This window comes from Muntiacus reevesi, chromosome 22 (genome assembly GCF_963930625.1).
Source record: "Muntiacus reevesi chromosome 22, mMunRee1.1, whole genome shotgun sequence".
NCBI lineage: Eukaryota > Metazoa > Chordata > Mammalia > Artiodactyla > Cervidae > Muntiacus > Muntiacus reevesi.
Window position 1 is genome coordinate 25,968,760 of NC_089270.1, and position 13,820 is coordinate 25,982,579.

Here is a 13,820-nt window from a genome sequence, read left to right on the forward strand (position 1 = left end):
GAAAAGTTCCTTCTTTTGTACTGGGGAAAAAAAAAAAAGAAAAAGAAAACTGGCAAAAGGAAACATAACAGACAATCGATCCTAAAGTGCCTTTTCTCTCTGTAGTCAGAGGCACCATGGCAGGGGGTGGAGGCTGGCTCCACAATTAAATATTGTTTCAGTTAATTTAAGTGCCAGCATTATTTTCCCCTCCTTTTCTTCTTCCATGTACGTTGACAAATAATCAGGGTATGACATGTGAAACTTTCAAAACTCATTTGACGTTGAGGTGGTATAGGATTCAGGAAGCACAGAAGTCTTATTACAGAAAACAGTACCCACACAGAAGATGAGGCATAAAACCAGAATAAATCGACTTTCTTATTTCCTGACCTGTACAAACTTAATTATCCAGACCTGATATTTTAGTAATCTGATTTCTGAATGATGCAATGTTCTTTCCCTTAATTTTTCTTGAGACAAATGCTCTAATTTTATTTGTAGTATTTGGGGGAAAGTAAAGTTCAATGTTTAATTTTTTTCAGATCTATTTAGGGCTATTCTCCTCTGCTTTCTAGGAGACAAAATAGAGAAACAGAAATGGGATCAAATTCTATAAATAAATTATGACTGGCTTGTCCTTAAATATTATAAACTGCTGAAAAGAAAGGAAGTCATAGACATATATTAATTTTATTTTGAAAGCTGGCTAAGAGATGGCATTAAAATTAAAGAACTTTGCAAGAAGGAAAATGAAAGGAGGGTGAAAAAAAACCCTGTGAAGACTTCAGAAATAATGAAACGTTTATATTTTTTTGCCTGCCTCTTCCAAGACATAAGGCTCCTGTGTTTGCTGCTTTATTCACTGGTGGGATACTTAAGTAACCACCAATGCTAGGGTAAAAGCTGACAGCTTGTCAGTATGTTGCTTAATAATGGTTACATTTTGCCCAATATGCTAGCCACAGTTTCACCTTCTCCATATATTAAAATATCCCCTAAGGGAAAAAACACAATTTCAGTAACAGCAGAACAAGAGGACCTTACAGGTAGACATAGATTTTCTTGGATTTTATGACCTTCTTTTATGTCCTTTCAGAATTTATTTAAGAGTTAGGAGAGTCAGAATGTGTTAGCTTATGAAGTTTTTTTTGGAAGTGAAACAAAAAAAAAAAAAACCAACTTTGAACTTAAGTTTTCACCAGCTTGGTCCATGTGCCAATGTCAACCTCCATCAACCCTTCCCCTAAGCTCTCCCCATGACATAGTCTATCTCTCTGCAGATGGAGCTCTAAGCTGCCCTACAGCCAAAGCCAGGTGGAGAAATGGGGCTATTGGGAAGATAATTTTAGGCCAGAATACAGGCACAAAACCAAAACTGGTTCTGCTTGGTATTGCCTGGCTGTCCTCATTTCGTCACTTGGCTTTATGTGGAAACACACTGATCCAAAACTTTCCAAATGACAAGAAGCCATGACATTTTACACCAAGAGTAACACAAATGGGGACTGAGCTTATTGATTTTTGCAAAGCCCTGCAGACCTGGACATGCTAGTGTGAATGAATGTGCTGGGTGGGCCCAGAGGGAAATAAAGCCCTGCTGACCCTTGACCTCAACCAGCAGATGATGAGATTCGTGTTTGCTCTGTAAGTAAAGTCCTTACATCTGCATGAGGATCTTTTGACTGGAACAATGACTTCTGCTCTGGGAAAGAACTGCCGAATGAATTCTAGGTACCAAACCATCTGTAAAATTACAGGCCAAGTTCTCAAAGCCTGTTGTCTCCAGACCCACAACCCAATCAGTTTGGGAGGAAACTGGCTTATATAACATCAACCCAAAGAAGCCAATGGCCAAGATCCAGACGCTGAATGTGAAAGCACAGGTGGAATCTGCTCCCAGGCTGCACCATGCCAAGACTAAGAAAGAAAGTGAAAGTGAAAGTCACTCAGTTGTGTCTGACTCTTTGCGACCCCATAGACTTTATAGTCCCTGGAATTCTCCAGGCCAGAATACTGGAGTGGGTAGCCTTTTCCTTCTTCAGGGGATCTTTCCAACACAGGGATCGAATCCAGGTCTAGTGCATTGCAGGCGGATTCTTTACCAGCTAAGCTATCAGGGAAGCCCCCCAAGACTATGGATGTGACTATGGATGCAACCAAATCACCTGGATAGGAATCAAGCAGGGTAAATGCTTATAATATAGCATCACTCAAATGGGAGTCACATGGTACTGGCGTGACTGATGGTGATAAAGCCCCCCTCAACCTAAGCAGGTTCCTCTGAACCCTCTCCTGGTCTTGACCTCAACCTTGGGACCCCTTTGTGCTCATCCTCATCCTGTCTTCGGCCTGTCTAGCCCAGTCTGGTAAAAGGAGAAGGGGGTGGCAGAGGATGAGACGGTTACATAGCGTCATTGACTCAATGGACATGAATCTGAGCAAACTCCGGGAGGTAGTTGAGGAGAGGAGCCTGGCGTGCTGCAGTTCATGGAGTCACAAAGAGTCAGACATGACTTAGTGACTGAACAACAGCTAGGCTAGTCTGAGCAAGAATCCTGCTAAGTCAGTTTGGTGAATGACCCCAGCCCCCTTGATTTCTCATCACCCTGGATATCTGACCAAGTTCCTCATCCCTCACCTTTGGTGTACTAGGCCTGCTTTCAGCAAGATTCCTGCTAAGTTGGTTGAGTGAGAAGCCCCCTCCCCTTGATATCTCTTCTTAGTGATTTTCCATCCATTGACCCTCTCACCCTGCTCCTTGGCTATAAATCCCCATTTGAAATTATTGTATTCAGAGATAAACCCTATCTCTCTCCTCTGTTTCAATAATCTTGATTCCTATTTCAATGGTCTTCCTCATCATTTGAACAAGTGTCAGAATAATTTTTTTTTCCTTTAGCAGTGATGACCGTGCTGCATGAGGGGGCCAAAACCTTGACCTTTGGCAATAGTGACACTAACAACAAATGTCACTGTCTGCTTAGCATGGAGTTTTCCTTTTCATGATTACTTTGTTTAAATAAACTAAAAAAAAAAAAAAAAAACTTTAGTAATTTATTTTACTTCCTTCCCCTGCTTGTTTAACAAAGAGCCAACATGGACTATTTTAGTTTTGAGGTTTTATCTTTAAATAAACTGCTTATTTTGGAATAATTTTAGATTTACAGAAAGCAGTCACTATTTTAGTTATGAGGCTTTACCTTTAAATAAACTGTTTGTTCTGGAGTAATTTCAGATTTACAGAAAAGTTGCAGAAGTGTTGCAGACAACTGCCCCTTACCCCTCACCCAGTTTCCTCACTGTTAACATCCTGCTTTTGTCAAAACAAAGAAGTTATCATTGATACATGACTATTAAACTTTTAATTAAAACCAATATTAATCGAACTTTATTTGGATTTCATCCTTTTTCCATTCATGCCCTCCTTCTGTTCCAGGAACCACATTACATTCAGTTTTCCTGTCTCCCTAGTCTCATCTTGTCTGGGACGGTTTTTCAGTCTTTCCTTTTTCATCACCTCGACAGTCCTGAGGAACACTGGTCAGGTGTCCAGGAGAATGGGATTTCCAGGTGGCTCTAGTGGTAAAGAACCCAACTGCCAATACAGGAGACATAAGAGATGTCGATTTGATCCCTGGGCTGGGAAGCTCTCTGATAGGAGGGCATGGCTACCCACTCCAGTATTTTTGCCTGGAGAATCCCATGGACAGAGGAGCCTGGTGGGCTATAGTCCATGGGGTTGCAAAGAGTTGGACACAGCTAAAGGGACTTAGCCCACATGCACATCCAGGAGAATATCTCCCAATTTGTGTTGATCTGATGTTTTTCTCATTAGACAGAGGCTATGGGTTTTTGGAAAGAATATCACAGAAGTGTCCTTTTCATTACACGATCACTTTTTTGTGATTGTTCTGAGTATTGCAACTGTGGCAGCTTTTGCTAGTTAACCTTAAAGTAAGACTCTTGGGATTCCACAGCTATCCAAAGGGAAACCTACCACCCAAGGCATCAGTGAGGAATTTTGCTGAAGATTTTTCATGGTGGAAGGTGGAGGACGATAAGGAGAAATTGAGATGGCATATAACAGAGCACAAGTTAATGAAAATCACCACTAACAGCAGTGTTTCCTCTTTTTGCTCAGGAAGTTCAACCCATGTGGCCTCTACTTGCCTGGAATCCCCCAACTCCAACCCATCTACAGCCCAGACCTTGTCAACTCCCATCTCATGCATGTTTACACCCATCATCTTGTTCAGCAGAGGCCCTTCTGAAGACCCATCTGCACAGAAGGAACCTGGAGACAGTAGATAAGAAATAATTTTTTCAACCACAAATAGCTGTTCTTCTTTTCCACAAAAGAAAGTTAAAACAAGGTTTTTTTTTGTACCTAAAATCTGTCAGACAAGAAATGACTTCTACATAATATCCACTCATTCACGATGAAATGGAGAGTTGAGCAGATTGTCTGGGCCCTGGTTTCTGGGTGTGGGGGGGCAGTGTAGAGGTGGGAGGGGTTGGGATGAGTGAGTAGGAGCCTTCTTTTTCCTAAATATTCAATATTGGCTTTTTTCACAGTCATGTTTACAAGGCACCATGAATTCATTCATTACTTTGCTTTTGCTGTTGGTCACTTACTCTCAGCTGTGTCCCAACTAGTTCAGGCAAGACCACCCCTAAACCATCCAGCGAAGGAGAAGCTAACATAGAAATCTCAGTGGGACAGGCCATTCATTCATTCACTCACTCAACAAACAATTATTCCGTGTTTTTAGTTGCTAAACCAATTGGTAGCTAACTGGTATGCTGCTTTTATTTCATTTACGTTTTAATTCAATAGATATTGTCTAAGCTCCAACACAGTGTCTGGGACTGGACTAAAGCTTTAGAGTAAAACAGACACAATCCCTACCCTCATAGAATCTATAGTCTAAGGAGATCTATATTAAACAAATAATCATGAAATCATGTGTCATTTCAAACTATGGGAAGATGACAAGAATCATAAAGAAAACATCAAGTAAAGATGCAATGAGATCTATTTTGTGTGTGTGAGAGAGAAAGAGAGAGGGTGTGTGTGTGTGAGAGAGAGAGAGTGTGTGTGTGAGAAAGAGTGTGTGTGTGTGTGTGTGTGTGTGTGTGTGTGAGAGAGAGAGAGAGAGAGAGAGAGAGAGTATGTGTGTGAGAGAGATTTGCAGGGAGAGGGGAGGAGCTAATTTGCTTTTTGAGGGTGGAGGTCAGCGAATGTTTATCTGAGGAGTAGCTTTTGCAGGAGATCCTGGTGGCTCAGATGGTAAAGAATCTGCTTGCAATGTGGGAGACCCAGGTTCGATCCCTGGATCGGGAAGATCCCCTGGAGAAGGGATTGGCAACCCACGCTAGTATTCTTGCCTGGAAAACTCCAAAGACAGAGGAGCCTGGTGGGCTACAGTCCATGGGGTCGCAAAGAGTCAGACACGACTGAGCGACTAACACTTTCACTTTCAAGGAGTGAGTAAGAATGAGCTAAGCTGACTGAAAATCACAGTTCAGGCTGAAAGGGGAGCCTGAGGGAATCTTCTAGAACCGCAGACAACAGTGTGTCCGGAGCACAGAGATGCACAGAGTTCAGCAATCCTGCAGGCCAAGTGAAGACGGAGTTCAAGATTGTGAACGCCATTCTCCATGCAGGGCGTGAGGGCAAGTGCTCAGGAGGGCAAGAGTTAAGGACCTCTTCCACTTCACAGCAGAGCCCTGTGAGAACCAAGAAGAAGTCAGTGCTAGCTGACCTGCCTGGGCCTCCCTCAGCTCTGCACCCTGCCCCTCCTTGACCCGCCCAAGGCTCACGAAGGAAGACAACCAGGCTGCAAACATTCAGGTCAGCTCCCGGACACCACACGCCACTCCTCACCAGGGTCTGCAGCAGAGAAGGGCTGAAGCTTCTGTCCGCAGAAAAAAGAAAGAGCTATATTTGTAGACCAGGTACCACAAGAGGCCCCAGCAGATCTGCCTCTGAGTTTAAGGATGACTACACTGGTTGTTGCAAGGAATTTGTGTCTGTATCTGATCATCTCTCTTCAACCAATGACGTGCTAAGTGACCTGTTCAATCACCTTAGTGTTCCAAGGATAAAGAATTTGGGCTCATATTTTGTAAATACTAAAAGAAGGTCTTTGTTGACACTTTGTTTTAACCACCTGGCAAAGTAACAACAACAACATCAGTAATACTCCAGTATAACTACAACAAAAATGTGCTAGTTATGAAAACAGTGGTCTGGGCATTTTGTTCTAAATGAGCTGTTGCCAATACATAGTGTTTCCCATTAGCATGTGTCAAAATCAGGGGCTAAGATATCTGTCTGTGAGTTATGGATTATTGGGGATCTAATGGGTACAGTATGCGTATGAGGGATAAAGGGGCAGAAGTGTACATGGTGGGGAAAAGAGAGGTGGCCGAGGGTGACACCAGAAACCATGAAGCCTAGGCGACAGATACTGTACTTTCTTAAGTGGAGAGGACAATCTGACCAAACTTCAGGATGGTAAGAGCCTGGCCCAGGAGGCCAGAAGACCTGCTGGGTTCTACTGCTAAGTCTGTTACACCCGTGTGACCCTGGGCAAGTCAATTTTCCTCTCTGAGCCTCCATTTCCATATTTGTAAAATGGTAGTGGCAGTGGTGGGGGTGGGGGAAGAATGAGGAAAGTTTATATCAATCTCTAGAGTTCCTTGTACATTAGACATTTTATGATTCCATGACTCTGCACCTTCGCTCTCTTATACAGTAGTAGTATTTGAAGTTAATAAAATCAAACAAAAAGTGCAGTTTCTCAGCTACACTGGTCACATTCAAATACTCAAGAGCCAGATGTAGCTAATGGTTAATGAACTGGCTGGTGCTGAAGGAGAATTTTCCATTTTCACAGAGAGTTTTACTGGACAGCCCAATAAAACTCTCTTTATGAAAGACACTTGAAAAGTCTCATACGAACACTATTCACATTTTCAGTTATTGATTTGATTGTAAAATTAATGACTGCTATGATGACTGAGCACTACTACTGCTGGAATTGTAGCAATTAGGCTACTTTTATTTCATTCCCACAACTCTCTGAGATAGGTACTGTTATTTTCTTCATTTTACAAATGAGGAAAACAAGATTCAGAGTGACAATGTGTGTTGTTCGGAGCCACATCCAAGAAGTGGCAGACCTAGGCCTTGAGTCTTTTGACTGTTGTCATCCAGACCCCTGACTTTTCACCCTGGCCCCAATTTTGATCTCTGGTCTTGTTGTTTCATGGCTAAGCATCATGGATTCCTCACAACTCCCCTGTTGTGGATACAGGGCCTTTGCACATGCTTTGTCTGGGATGCTCTCCATCTCCTCCTTTGCTTTGTTTGTAACTTTCCTATTTATCTTTTAAAGGTCTCTAGATATTATTGCTACTTTTCTATCTGGCAAAATAATTACCCTGTCTGCTTTGTTTCCATTACACTCCAGTCATACCTCAAACATGGAACCCACCATACTGTATTATAGTATCTGTTTGGAAGTCTGGACTTCCACCAGACAGTTAGTGCATTCAAGATGAAGTGTGTGCCCAGTACTTTCAGCTTAAAAAAAGGTGCTGAGTCAATGCTTGTTAAATGAAAATGTCAAAATCTCTAAGATTGAATCACCACTTCTCTCAACTGCTTCAGCTTACCCTGATTCATTCCCCTTTCCCTGGAACTCGTGGCTTAGATGCATTCTCTTCTGCAAGCAGAGGGCTCCAGGGCCTTCAGGCTGGGAGCAAAGTTAAATACGTGTATACACACATACGTAAACATCTTGCAGACAAATAATTCTTCCCAAGTCTCTCTGTAAGCAGGTTGTCACCTACAAGCAAGGAAATACTGACACTTCCCACCAGTTCTGGTGAAATTTTGTCCACATTTTCTATCACGTACCAGGCCTGGGCAGTGAACTGGGCAACCTGCTTATGGCCACAGAGGCCGTTCAGAAATACTGCAGGCCAACACGCCGCAGCTCGACTGTTGTCTTGTTTCAGCCCTTCCCCCAAACAACAGGACTTCAGCAGCATTATAAAGTGATGTTAAAAGCATTTACAAGAGTCTTGTTCAGCTGCTAAGTGTTGTCCAACTCTTTTTGACTCCCATGGACTGACTGTAGCACGCCAGGCTTCCCTGTCCTTCTCTATCTCCTGGAATTTGCTCAAACTCATGTCCATTGAGTCGGTGACGCCATCCAACCATCTTGTCCTCTGTCGTCCCCTTTCTCTCCTTCCCGCAATCTTTCCCAGCACCAGGGTCTTGATGCACAGTTAAAAAAACATCTGGCCACCCCACACCTTCTCCCCTGGACAGGAACAGCATCACCCTACTCCCTGCCCTGCAGCTACTCACACCAAACAGAAAATGGAAGAAAGTTACTCCTGTCTTTCTTGTCCTCTAAAACCATACTGACACCTCTATTGAGAGTCATCTTTTTGCTTCTACATTTTAAAAACACCTGAGTTAGGTCAAAATCTAAAGTAAAAAAATCTAAGTCTTAAAAAAAAGAGAAGAAATAAAAACCCCTAATTAATTTACTAAACTAAGAATTGTTATCAGAACAAAGTGTAGGAAGAGAAATATTATTTACTGAAGACCTCCTGTATATATATAATGTTCTGGGTAAATTAATCTTATAAGTCAACAATCCTAAAAGATAGGTTTTGTCAAGTGAAAGTCATTCAGTCATGTCTGACTCTTTGTGACCACATGAATAGTTCATGGAATTCTCCAGGCCAGAATACTGGAGTGGGTTGCAGTTTCCTTCTCCACGGGATCGTCCCAATCCAGGGATCAAATCCAGGTCTCTCGCATTGCAGGCAGATTCTTTACCAACTGAGCCACCAGGGAAGCCTTAAAAGATGTGTTTAGTGATCATGCTTTACAGCTGGGAACATGGAAGCCCAAGAAAGAAGTGCTGAATAATCTGAAAGAGTATGGCTTTAATAGCTGAGAGATCTGGGTTCAAATTTATAATCCATTATCTCTGTGGCTCTGGAGGAATGAGTGGACCTCCTCAAGCCTCTGTTTTCTCATTCAGAAGTAGGAACCAATGGCACCAACCTTCCAGGGCTGTTGTAGAGTTGGATAAGAAAGTGTGTATAACGTGCCTAAATGTGATGGCAAGCATCTTACTGGGTTTCATGTTAGTTTCCCGTCCTCTTGGCTTGTTGCCAGAACGGCAGGGCTGGCGTTCAAAAGCGGGATCACAGGACCCAAACCAAGTTCTTTGCATGTCTGTAATGAGAATGCTTTGGAGTTGTTCATCTACCACTGCAGTGACAGAATCAAACTAGTTGAAGTTGAGCCATTCTTACCTTTACACTGGCAAAACACTCTATTGTTTTATATATCTATGTCCAGATGTAAATCTTTCAGAAGTCAAAATCAAAACAAATAAATCATGCATTTTTCCAATGCATTATAATGTGCCTTCAGTACAGCCTGATCACAAAAATACCTCTTCCAGCCACTTAACATCATAGAACTATTTAGGAAAAAGGTTTAATGTTGGCAGAAGATAATAGAACAATTATTGGGTTTCAGTGCCTATTGAATTTGCAAAAAGTAAGTAACACATAAGGAGAAATAATAGCCTTTCTTGTCCTAAATCTCTCTTGTGGTCCCCCTGCTTTGAAGTAGGCTCTGTTTGCTTCTAGAAAAAAAAAAATGTAAGGCCACAAAAAAAAGTTATCGCAAAAAGGTGTTGGCTGCATTTAGAACTGGGGAGGAGTTTAGTCTTGCTATTTTCTTGCTGGTTAGAGATATATTTGTCCTTTGCTTGGTATGCAGAAAGATTCTGAACTTCCAGAAAAATTCTTCAAATCTACACTCCAGGGAACACACTGCTCCTCTTACCATAGAATTTATTTTGCAGACAGCTTCTCTAATGCTTAAGTCTATGAAAATGGTCTGACCTGACGACATATGTACCAGCCAGTGTGCCCATCACTTACATCCAATGTCATGAGAATATTGTAGAAACAGCTGTGCTGCCATGAACAGGTGCAGAGATGGAGTTCTGAGATCAGCACTGCTTTCTGGCTCTGCCCCTTTCTCTGCGGCTTTGGACATGTCGTCTCACTTCCATGAGCCTCGATTTTGCTCGTCTATATAATGGGGTACTGGTTGACCGCCAAGAGCTTGTGAAGACTGGGCAGCATTTTGTACCTGAAAGCTCTGTGGAATCCACAAGATGGATGTTTTTGTTAGAATTAAGGAGCAGGAGCCTAAAGAGCTGTATGCTCAGGGCAGGATTTTCCAGTTTTAGACTGAAATTCATACTAGCCACTAGTCTAATTCATTCTGGATCCATTTTTGTGGGGGAGGAGGGCAGCTAGAGTTTGGAGACCTTAAGTAACCTAAATGGCTTCTGAAATACTGAGCTGTGTACATTAAAATGTAGCTTTTATGACATTCTATGTAACACACTGTAATGGAAAGAACACCAGTCCAGGAAGTCAAAATACCCAAGGCTCACTCCCCAGGCTCTCACTAACCAGCTCAATGACACATCTCTAAGCCATACTGTTTTCCCTACCTGACGTCTTTAGCCTTAATTTGAAAGGACATTCTCCACCTTTGTGGCTGACCCAAGGTGAGGTGAATGCATGCAATAATAATCTGTACTGAGGAAGTCACAGTCCAAAAAATCATGAGCCAGTGCTATCAACTGTCATGTAAGGACACCCTTAAATACCAGACCACCCCTAGGAACCTTATGAATTGCCAAAGAAAGAATAAAGCTTTAAGGGTGAATTGAATCACAGACTGAATATTAGACCCTCTTAAATCTATCGGAGAGCCAGAGTTCAGGTACGGGGTACAATCTCTGGATTCTCTCCCAACAAAAAAGGGCACGTAAGTTCATCCATGCAGGGTTGGATATGATGTTTTGTGAATTTCCTGGAGCTCATTTATGGATCATCTAAGTTTGGTAGATCTCAGTTTTAAAATCTGTTTTAGATCATAAAGAGTAGATACTCATTTAATCCTCTTATTTAACAGGTGACAAATGGAAGCATGGAACTTATCAGTGGCCTTATCATAAATGTTTGACATGGTTTTAAATATGTTGCTTTTTTCAAATTTTAAAAATCAACAACCCACATTAGGGTACAGAGAAAGCTCAGTTATTTGGACCGTTTTATTTACCAGAATATTTAATTTGCCATCTCTGTTAAATCAAGGCTAGCTTATGCATATCTTATCCATTTTCCATACCATAAATTGAATTTATACCTTGAAATGATGTCGTGTAGTAAGGAAGCACAGACTGAATTAATCCAATGTCCCATTGAAAGCCAAACTGCTAATGCTTTTAGAAGGATATTTTATCCACTTGGACTTAACACCTAAATTCTGAGATGAATGTTGATCTAACTGCTAATCAGGTTCTCCAAATTGACACAGCTCCTAGCTAATTGCCTATGTTCTGCCAGACTCCTCATCAAAAATAAAAATCAAGAGCTGCTGAGGTCTGATGCTAAGAACAGTGCATTTTTATAAAAATAAAATCAAGAAAACGTGTGAATAATATAATCTGCACGTTTCGGAGTCCGGGTAATGAGACCAACATTCCCATTGCAGATGGGGATTTGGTGCCTATTTTTTATTCAGCGCAGCCAGCAGAAATGGTTCTTTCGCAGGTGCAGTGGATTGGTTATGTTTTCTGAACACGAGGCTGGAACAGGCTATCAGCGTCACAAATGAAAAGAAAATGGGCAGGTAGAACTGTTGCATTTACAGCAAGTCCTGATCGACACATTGCTTGCTGTGTGATTTCTAAATAGCAGTATTTTTTTGTTGTTGTTGGATGTTATGAGTCAAACAAGGTCAGATTTGGGTTGTTAGAAGCCTGGCAGTAAGTTCTCAGCAAAGAACATAGGTGCCCTTTCATATCCAAGCTGTTACTGTCAATAAAGTTTGATCAGTATGGTTTGGCTCAGCTCTATAGAAGATAAATGATGTCATTTTGGCTAGCGCAGACTTGACAAAGTACAACTGGCACATACCAAGGAACCTGTGTCTCTAATTCAAGTTTTATGTGCCTTCCTAGAAACCCAGTTCCAACTACATCCAAGAGAATTGAGTGTTTTCCCTAGAATTTCTGTCCCTTCATACATCATCTCAGAAGGCTTTGGGGTTTTCCTGGGTAGTTCTTTTTTTTTTTTTTTTTTTTTTAGTTGAAGTATAGTTGATTTACAATGTTATGTTAGTTACCACTGTACAGAAAAGTGATTCAGTTTACACACATACATACATATATATACTATATTTTTAAAATATTCTTTTCCATTAAGGTTTATCATAGAGTACTGAATATAGTTCTCTGTGCTTATCCATTCCCTATATAAAAGCTTACATCTGCTAACCCCAACCTCCCACTCCATCTCTCCCCCAACCCCCTCTCCCTTGGCAACCACCAGTTTATTTTCTATGTGGGTAATTCTGCTTCATAGATATATTCACTTGTGTTATATTTTAGATTCCGCATACAGGTGGTATCATGGGCTTCCCAGGTGGCTCAGTGGTAAAGAATCTGCCTGCCAATGCAGGAATACGCAGGAGATGTGGGTTTGATCCCTGGGTGGGGAAGATACCCTGGAGGAGGAAATGGCAACCCCCTCCAGTATTCTTGCTTGGGAAATCCCATGGACAGAGGATCCTTGCGGGTTGAGGTTCATGAGGTCACAGAGTTGGACATAAATGAGTATGCACACACACGCACACACATGCACACACACGCACACACATGCGCACACACGCGCGCGCACACGCACACATATGGTATTTGTCTTTTTCACTTGTTCTACTTAGGATGATAATCTCTAGCTGCATCCATGAGGCTGCAAATAGCATTATTTTGTTCTTTTTTATGGCTGAGTAGTATTCCTGGGTGGTTCTTGCTTACAAAGTGAATGATGTCTTTCCACTAATTCAAGAATTTATGGTGGATATCGAGCCTTAGCGTTTCAGAAGATATATTCCAGAACCCCTCCTGGCTTCTGTCATGTACTTTCATGCAGCAGCCACGCCACCTTCAGGGAGGAGGTTTCGAGGTGGCCAGTTACCATACAGTTGCTTGGGTGCATGCTAAGTCGCTACAGTCAAATATGACTCTTTGAAACCCTATGGACTGTAGCCCGCCGGGCTCCTCTGTCCATGGATTCTCAGGCAAGAATACTGGAGTGTGTTGCCATTTCCTTCTCCAAGAGATCTTCCCTGTCCACCGTTGGTGGCCTCCAAATCAGCCAGCCTGACTTGCTAAGGGAGGCAAGCTGTTTCATTAGACATGACCCACTTTCCTTCCTCCTCCCATCAGGGGCCGTCAGGGTTTGAGTCCCAGCCGGCTCATCTGCTTTTTTCAGCCAGATGTCTCTGGAGGGACCAGGATGCTCTCAGATGTCAGTGCGGTGGGGATCACTTTTCAAACTTTCATATTTCTTGTCACTTCTTTCATTCTGGAAGAATTATCCTGAAGTCCAATCTTCCATGGAAAAGTCTGGTCACTCCAAACACGTGCCCCAAACCAGATATATGAGCTGGTTGACCGGCTCACCCCTTACATAACCTCAGATTTCCTGATTAACTCCTTTAATCTTAACTGTTTCAGAAAAAAATTCAAAACGTGTAAAGCTCTCTACTCCTCGTCTCTTGGGCATGGACACTGGGTCCCAGCCTGTCTGACCACACTGCTTTGGCGCAGCAAAGGCTCTCCCTGGGATTTTAAAAATATAATGAGATTGTTCTTTTGCTTTGTAACTTTTTACCTCAGCATGAACTCAGCTCTCATCAAGGAGCTCTG

General features: G+C 42.1%; 1 protein-coding gene across 1 annotated transcript in view; it reads right to left on the reverse strand.

Annotated features, from left to right (window-relative positions):
- The window catches only part of PARM1 (prostate androgen-regulated mucin-like protein 1), a 125,997-nt gene that overhangs the window by 88,007 nt on the left and 24,170 nt on the right, over positions 1–13,820 (reverse strand). The window lies entirely within an intron of this gene.